The sequence below is a fragment of the Triticum dicoccoides genome, chromosome 7A, assembly GCF_002162155.2.
Source record: "Triticum dicoccoides isolate Atlit2015 ecotype Zavitan chromosome 7A, WEW_v2.0, whole genome shotgun sequence".
Classification (NCBI taxonomy): domain Eukaryota; kingdom Viridiplantae; phylum Streptophyta; class Magnoliopsida; order Poales; family Poaceae; genus Triticum; species Triticum dicoccoides.
This window is the reverse complement of record NC_041392.1, coordinates 258,805,013-258,814,330: the sequence shown is the minus strand read 5'-3', so window position 1 is coordinate 258,814,330 and position 9,318 is coordinate 258,805,013. Positions and strand designations below refer to the sequence as shown.

The following is a 9,318-nucleotide window of genomic DNA, read 5'->3' as shown; positions in this document are numbered from 1 at the left end:
TTCTCGGATCAACTTGACGTGATACTATTCTGATTTGTTTTAGTAACTGTGGTTATATACTCTATAAATTTATTCATCAACATGATTTCTCTATTTTCTGTGTCGTACATTTTACATATCTTTAGTCATCAAAAATCAAATAGGGGCAAGACTGTTACAGAAAAATTACTTGCAAGCATAATAGCATATTGTGATTTACTTCTTTATAGAGTATTTCATAATGCAATTATCTGTATAATCTCCTGTGTTTGCCTAATGCTGACCATCTGAGAATATGTGAAGCTATTTTCTCTCTGTCCTGAAGGTTGTTGACTGCAGAATCTGTGGTGATCCACACTCTGTTGGTTCACACTCATTGAGTTCGCTCGTGAAGTTATTATATCTTCACATGGTACATTTATGTTTTTCGGCAGTTAATTGATGGTTTGATACATGATACATTTCATGCACAGGGTGCTAGAGCTGCACTTAATTTGCTAACATCATCGCCTTGTTCTTCCTGGCAACGTAAGGACCATCAACTTCCATTTGCAACTCTAGCACAAGTTAAGTAAGGAAGCCATGAATATTTCTTTGTTTGAGATGAACGCTAATTAAACCTGCACTCCTAAATCTGGGGGCTGCCAACCCCTTTTGTCTAATTCAAAATAGTTATAAATTGTTAATGGTTGTCGTTGTCGCTGTTATAGGAGTGAGGATGGTGAGACAACCGACCGCCGCAAGGTTCTACAAATGGTTCTCAGAGGTTTGATGGCGATGACATGGTGAGTGGGTTTTGAATCTTTCGTTGCACCGATTGGATTGGGTTTGATGTGTATATTGTAGTGAGATGGCTTGTTGACCGCTAATTTGGTGTTTCCCCTTGTGTTGTGTGGCGTGCGTGTTGTGCTTGTAGGCGCAGTCGATCAAGTTTTGGTCAATGTTTCATGGCTCAATCAACGAATGGTGTTAAAACTGCTAATCCTGAAAGCAAGGTACTCTCAATTCATTCCTCTTTTGTTGCCGGTGCTTATTTCCTCGTGGATATACACATTTAATATCACATATGGTGCAGATTTTGAATGATTCCTACCTCGAGCTTCCGCTTCACTTGTTTCTTGGTTGTTCAAGTATGCTTGGTGGTTCTTCATCGAGGGTTGAGATGGACCATGCACTGGTTACATCTTCTCCTATCTCCATGTTCTTAATTTTCTTGTGCAATGAGAGCTGTATTAAGACAGCAGTTTGTGCAGTCCATGCTTTTAACATTGAAAATGAGAGGTGAAATGATGGGTTTGGACAGTGCTGATGTTTTTTTTCTGGGTATTACATTACTAAAATGAACTATATTTACAATTGTTGAACTTCCATAGCTAATAAGATGATTTTTTTCAGCATTCGATATGGAACAATTATACCATATGTGGCTGCTTTCAGGTTAGTAAGTTTTGTTCTTCATTATATTTTTCTTATTATTCTGAATGTGTGACGCCCCGAGACCGATGCTCAGTTGCCTTTCATTTATTGTAGTTGTTGTCGTGTTTTTTTTTATGTTTGTTGCATTATCATAATTGTTTTGCATATTTCATTCCTATATGTTTATGCCATGATCATCATACCTTGGTTTGCATATTTAAATTTTGTTGTGTGTTCTTGTGTGAACCCTCTTCTTCTTATCTTCACCTCATTTCTTCACCATGCACATACCCACAGCCATTCATCAAGTTCACCCAAGTTCCTATCCCATCTAACTTTTCCTTTCCTCTTTATTCCATTTATATTTTCTTGTGACATTTTTCCTGTTCAGGAAAATGTTCAGCCTTTCCCTATAAATCCCAAATGATGCCAATAGTCACCTCTCCAAATTTCAGCTCATTTGGATGTGTTTTGGTTTCGTTCAAAAATGTCTCAAGTTTGAATTTAATTCAAACGTGAATTATTTTTCTAGCCTTAAAAATGCCCAAACCATTTTATTAAAATCCTTCATAAATCCAGGAGCCCAAGAATATTTTTACTTCCTCCTTATTCTTCTCTAGAAACCTTGGTCTTTTCCCTTCTTTTATTTGTTTATTTATAAATAAACAGAGATTTGAAAGTAACAGGAGATGGGCTTTACCTGGACCCCAGCCTTCTAGCACCAGTAGCATCATCCTCCAGCCCACTAGTGCCGCGGCCCAGCAGCAGCTCCTTCGCCGCCAGCCACTTTCTCCCACGCGGGGCCTGTCTGTCAGCCTCCCTTCGTTACCGTGCTTCCTCCTCCTTCGCTCGTTTCCCTCTCACAGTAAAACTCCTCGACCAGAGGCACATGGCCACGAGGGCAGCTACGGACTCGCGCCTCCCCTCCTTTAAAGACCGCAGCCCCGCGCCCTAGGGTTTCCCTCTCTCCCTCTCCGCGCCGCCGCCACCCAGTAGGTCCAAGCCACGTCGCCATAGTCGTTGCCCCTTCCACCTAGAGAGCTTCTGAAGCACTCTCATGGCTCCGCCGCAGCCATAGCCCTCCTCCGTCGTTGTCTTCGCTCCTGGTCGGCTCCCCGACGGAGTCTCCTTCGACTACAAGCAGATCAGGAGCCAGATGGGGACAAGGGCGACGCAATCGTCTTCTTCCACGACGTCCTCTTCTTCCTCTACTTCGTCTTCTTCCCCTGCGGCCGATCTGCTTCTTCCTCGATTCCGACCGTCTCCGACCACCTCTTGGCAAGCCAAGCACGCCGTGGTGAGCACCCGATCCTCCTCATGCCTTTGTCCTGCTCGTTTGCGTCTTGTCCCTCCCGATTCCTTCCCGACCTCGCATGTCGCTGCGCGTCATTGTCGCCGGAGTCCTCCGGTGGCCTCCTGCCCATTTCCTTGCATTGCTAGGCTTAGGATCCTCTGTAGGTGCGTTTTTCTTCCAGCTAGTTACCTGTTTCACCCCGCCGTTCGCCGTGTTGGGTTGGTCTCCGCCACCTCTGTCCTCCCGACGCCGACGATGTCTTTGTCGCCGTTCGGTGTCGCGGGTGGCACGTGGGAGTGCGGGTTTGTCTCGTGCATCGATCGCGCCCCTCCGTCGTGGCTTTTGCTGACCGGAGTTTCCTCCGACGAGCTTGCCCTTGTCCTGCTCGCACGCGCCGGTGTGCTCCTCTGTTCTCTCTCTGTTTCCTGCTTGCGCATGCCCGCGCGCGTACCGCAACTCTCCCCGCAATTGTCCGCCTCTGTGCTCCTGCATGATGCGTGACACACGTGCTCATGCACACAGCCAGCGCCTCGCCGTGCCTCGCTGTCGCGGCCGAGATGAGCTCCTGCTCGAGCTCATTCTCGAAGCCCTTGTTCTGCCGCTCGCGCACGCGCACGACACCGGCTAGTAGCAGCCGTTTGTTCCCGCGCCCTTGCAGCCTCACCGTGCCCCTGTTCCGCAACCCCGCTGTCACATCCTGAGCTCTGCTGCTCCGCCGTTGCTCGCCGGCGTCGTCGCCTTCTTCTCTCGCAACGAAGAGGAAGCCAGCTTCCGCTTTGTACTGGTTCAAAAGGAACCCCGCCTCCCATGTTTCAAACACTCAGAGCCTAGCCCAGTGGCTCGACCCTTGCCTGCGCTCACTCGGGCCAAGTCCTCCTGGGCCGCTGCAGGTTGCTGCAATCCGGCCCGTGCATATTTTTTCCCAGTTTGTGTATTTTAGCATTTTCCAATGCATTCTTATTTACAGAAATGCCACTGTTTTGCATTGTTAATAACTAAATATGCATGCATCCAATTTAAACAAACTATATATGTAAAATGCTTAGATTTTCCTCTAGTTTCATAATATGCCACTTTCATCCATGTTTAAAATGTTTAAAAATGTTGTTTGTTTAAATTTGCATAAATGGCATGTTAAAATGGCTTAATTCATAACTAAATAATCGTAATTTGAAATTTAATAAACTTTATATGCATCTTGTCTAGAAAAATGCATAGTTTAACATGGTGGCATTACTCTTCATGTTTAATAACTCTAAAATTGTGTTTAGGGCAGAACAATACCAAATTCAAATATTTCATATGGGGACTTTCCGGAATTGTTGTTTGTTGCTTCCGGCCTCATTTAAATTGCGTAGATAGGTAGTTTTCTTATGCTTCACCTCTTGTCATGTTTAATAACATTTAATATTGTTGGGTACATAAACGGGAGAGAACTAAATAAGTCATGCATATTGAGCTCCACTTAACTTGTAGTTTTGTTTGTTGCAAATTGCCTTGCTATGCCATGCCTCTTTAAACCGGACATGCATCATACTTGGTTGTGCATCGTGCCATGTTTATGTGATGGTTGTTTACCATGTTGTTTGCTTCTTTCCGGTTTGCTTCTCTCGTTAGCTTCGGTTTCGTTCCGGAGTTGTGAGGTTTCGTTCGACTATGTCTGTTTGTCTTCTTCATGGACTCGTTCTTCTTCCTAGCGGGATCTCAGGCAAGATGACCATACCCTCGATATCACTTTTATCTTTGCTTGCTAGTTGTCCGCTCTATCGCTATGTCGCGCTACCTACCACTTGTTTATCATGCCTCTCATATTGCCATGTGAAGCCTCTAACCCACCTTCCAAGCAACCGTTGTTTGGCTATGTTACAGCTTTGCTCAACCCCTCTTATAGCGTTGCTAGTTGCAGGTGTCTTGCAGGTTGTTCCATGTTGGAACATGATTTTGTTGGGATATCATAATATCACTTATTTAATTAATGCATCTATATACTTGGTAAAGGGTGGAAGGCTCGGTCTTATGCCTGGTGTTTTGTTCCACTCTTGCCACCCTAGTTTTTGTCATACCGGTGTTATGTTCCTTGATTTTGCGTTCCTTATGCGGTTGGGGTTATGGGACCCCCTTGACAGTTCGCTTTAAATAAAACTCCTCCAGCAAGGCCCAACATTGGTTTTACATTTGCCTAACAACCTATAACTTTCCCTTGGGTTTTCGCGAGCCCGAGGGTCATCTTTATTTAACCCCCCGGGCCAGTGCTTCTCTAAGTGTTGGTCCGAACTGAGTAGACTGCGGGGCCACCTCAGAGAAACTTGAGGGCTGGTTTTAATCGTAGGATGTCTCATCCGGTGTGCCCTGAGAACGAGATATGTGCAGCTCCTATCGGGATTTGTCCGCATATTCGGGCGGTCTTGCTGGTCTTGTTTTACCATTGTCGAAATGTCTTATAACTAGGATTCCGAGACTGATCGGGTCTTTCTGGGAGAAGGAATAACCTTCGTTGATCGTGAGAGCTTGTGATGGGCTAAGTTGGGACACCCCTGCAGGGTATAAACTTTCGAGAGCCATGCCCGCGGTTATGTGGTAGATGGGAATTTGTTAATATCCGGTTGTAGAGAACTTGACATTTGACTTAATTAGAATGAATCAACCGCATGTGTAGCCGTGATGGTATCTTTTCGGTGGAGTCCGGGAAGTGAAAACGGTTTTGTGTTATGTTTGAACGTAAGTAGTTTCAGGATCACTTCTTGATCACTTGTAGCTTCACGACCATTGTGTAGCTTCTCATCTTACTCTTACTTGCGTATGTTAGCCATCATACTTGCTTAGCGCTTGCTGCAGCTCCACCTCATTACCACCTCCTACCCATAAGCTTAAATAGTCTTGATCTCGTGGGCAGGGACGGAGCTGCCTTATAGGCATTGGGGTCAATTGACCCCAATGAAATTTGAAAATCCTTCACTAATTTTGTACTAATCACTAATATTTATAGAAGGATGAACCCAGTGCCATGTACATGACCCCATCGATCTTTTTTCCTAGCTTCGTCCCTGCTCGTGGGTGTGAGATTGTTGAGTCCTCGTGACTCACGGATACTTCCATACAGTTGCAGGTACCGATGATACCAGTGCAGGTGATGCAACCGAGCTCAAGTGGGAGTTCGATGAGGACCTTGGTCGTTACCATGTTTCGTTTCCTGATGATCAGTAGTTGTGCCCAGTTGGGACGATCGGGGATCTAGCATTTGGGGTTGTCTTCTTTTATTTTGGTTCTGTAGTCGGACCTTGATTGTACTCTGGATGATGTATGTTTAACTTGTTATTTGTGTGAAGTGGTGATTGTAAGCCAACTCTTTATCCCTTTCTTATTCAGTACATGGGATTGCATGAAGATTACCCTCTTGCGGCAAAACCACCATGCGGTTATGCCTTTAAGTCATGCCTCGACACGTGGGAGATATAGCCACGTCGTGGGAATTACAGAATGCCACCATGGACTCTTAGTTTCTTTGTAGTATATGCTTATGCTTTACTGGAGACATACATTTCCCTCAAACTGCAAGGAATGATGTAATATAAGGAGAAAATCATATCTGTCTCACACCTACCTTCAATAATAAGAGGCCTGATTCTAATCTGTTGTGCTACCATGTACAAACATTTACAAATTAGTGTGAAGATTAGAATCTTATTATTATAACCATTTATAAATTATGTGTACCTTGAACCCACATGCCATGGTACCATCTAATAACATGTACAAACCACCAAGGACTTTGCTAGATTTTTATATTTACATAGAACTAATATTGATCTAATCTGAATGCTCTTTTTCTTAAACCGAGTAGGTCATATAGATAGAAATGGAGAATTATTTCTGAAGTGGTCTGTCATAGTTAATATGCTCCAGCCTCAAATTTGAAGATAGATAAGACTTTGTTATTTCTGTGTGTAGCTCACTGCTTGATTCACCTGTAGATAGAGCCATTCCTTGCAGATGCCTTCTCCTATATTGTGTGGTCAGTTTCTTTAAGTTCTGTAGACAAAAAAACAAGTTCATTTTAATTACAATGGCTCCTGGTTGAAAGCTTTTGCCTCTGTAATTGATCTGAGGCTAACCATTGACTTCGTGTAGCTTATTTGTAGGTTCTTTGCCATTAATAACTCAAATTCATTATGTGGTGTGTAGCTAGAACTGCACCTCAACTGATAGGAAGCAACAGTTGCTAGCACATGCAGTTTCTTATCTAAATATTTTTGTTGTCAGTAAGCGAGCAAATATTGGGAGAATGATGAAATAGAATGGACATATCCTGTTAGGATCATATGATCCAGTTCCAAGCTTTGATCTCTTACAAATATTATAAACAAAGCATCATGGGATTAGTTTTTTCTGAATCAGAAGTGAAAAACCAAATATACTTCAAAGTTTTGTTGCTTCATAAATGTTGATGTAAGCTTACCCTCATAGGTGCTTTGTTAGGTGACACCCGCGCCTTCATTTCAAGTGCAAGTCGCCTCTCTCACTATGCATTATCTCTAGCCGCACCACCGTTGACATCAGCTACCGGCTATACATATGATCCATGTGTCGTGTTTAGTCTCTCTCCAAGACTTGATATGCCTTTGTTTTGATGATCCGACATACTCTGCCTCCCTTTTGAAGATCATCCACCTTTTGGAAGATGTTCATCTTTGATTTCAACCGCTGGACGTGTCTCATGTGCTTCTGTTAATATAGACCCGCTAGCTTGCTCTGCTTGCTATGTTTTATGGCTGAACACTCTAATATTGCAGTTCTGTTAAGTGTATTTCCTTTTAAGCAATTGGCGCTCATTTGGACTGCACACAAACGTTAACAAATAATACAACAAGATTAGTACACCCAGTCACGCAAAGGAGGCACCAGGGCGCGCCCCAGCCACTAGTATTTTGCATTGGTTGCAGCATGTAGATTGCAGGGTAGCTAGTATTTTTCTTTTTTTGCGAATTGATTGCAGGGTAGTAAACTGGAAAGATGATCTTAGCGGAAGGAAAATACTTGGAAATAAAACCATCTTTACACTTGTTCCATGAATCAATATTATTTTTAGGCATAGATGAAAACCAAGTTTTAGCACGATCTTGTAGTGAGAACGAAAATAGCTTCAATTTAACAGTATCATTATCCATATCTTTTTTTTGCATATCACACAATTCAACGGAAGTATTTAGATGGGATGCGGTATCTTCACTAGGAAGGCCGAAAAATTGTTCTTTCATAACAAGATTCAACACAGCGGCATTAATATCATAAGATTCCACGCTAGTGGCGGGAGTAATCGGAGTACTAATAAAATCATTATTATTAGTGTTGGAAAAGTCACACAATTTGGTATTTTCTTGATACAACGTGGCAAAGCAAGCAATCTAGCACACGAGCAAACAAAATACAAATGAAAAGACGAACGAAAGAAAGGCGAATAAAAAGGCAAATATTTTTGTAATTTTCTGAAAATGTTTTAGAAGTGGGGAAGAGGAAAATGAGAGGCAAATAACAAATAATTTAAGTGCAAGATATGATAGTTTATGATGGGTACTTGGTAGGCTTGATGTAGAACCTCTCCGGCAGCGGCGCCAGAAATTCTTCCTGCTACTTCTTGAGCTTGTGTTGATTTTTCCCAAGGGTGATGCAGTAAAGTAGAGATAAGTATTTCCCTCAGTTAAGAATAAAGGTATTAATCTAGTAGGAGACACAAGCAAGTCTCCAATATATGCACCTGCACAAACTAACAAACACTTGCACACAACGCGAAAAAGGGGTTGCCAATCCCTTCACGGTCACGAATAAGAGTGAGATCTAATAGAGATAGGTATAAAAGATAAATAAAAGAGCAAACTAAAGAAAAAATAAATAAATTGCAGCAAGGTATTTTTGGATTTTGGTTTATATATTTGAAAATATATGATGGAAAATAGACCCGGGGGCCATAGGTTTCACTAGAGGTTTCTCTGTTGAAAGAAACCATACAGTGGGTAAACAAATTACTGTTGAGCAATTGATAGAAAAGTGCAAAGTTATGACGACATCTAAGGCAACGATCATGAATATAGGCATCACGTCTGTGTCAAGTAGATGAAATGATTCTACATCTACTACTATTACTCCACACATTGACCACTATCCAACATGCATCTAGAGTATTAAGTTCATAAGACCGGAGTAACGCCTTAAGTAAGATGACATGATGTAGATGGATAAACTCAATCAATATGATGAAAACCCCATCATTTTACCCTTGATGGCAACAATACAATACGTGCCTCGCTATCCCTACTATGTCACTGGGTGAGGACACCACAAGATTGAACCTAAAACTAAGCACCTCTCCCATTGCAAGAAAAACCAATCTAATTGGCCAAACCAAAGTGATAATTCAAATAAAAATAGAAAGATATTTGATCATGCATAAAAGAGTTCAGAAAAGACTCAAATAATATTCATAGATAATCTGATCATAACTCCACAATTCATCAGATCTGGACAAACACACCGCAAAAGAATATTACATTGGATAGAACTTCAAGAACATCGGGGAGAACATGGTATTGAAGATCATAGAGAGAGAGAGAGAGAAGACATCTAGCTACTAGCTA

At 42.3% G+C, this 9,318-nt stretch overlaps 1 long non-coding RNA gene across 1 annotated transcript; it reads left to right on the top strand.

The window, feature by feature from the left end:
• Positions 1-409: 409 nt before the first annotated feature.
• On the top strand, positions 410-1,224 carry LOC119329606. Its single transcript, XR_005159614.1, has 4 exons — positions 410-545; positions 690-764; positions 896-974; positions 1,055-1,224. It is a non-coding gene; the product is annotated as an uncharacterized LOC119329606 (long non-coding RNA).
• The last annotated feature ends 8,094 nt before the right edge of the window (positions 1,225-9,318 follow it).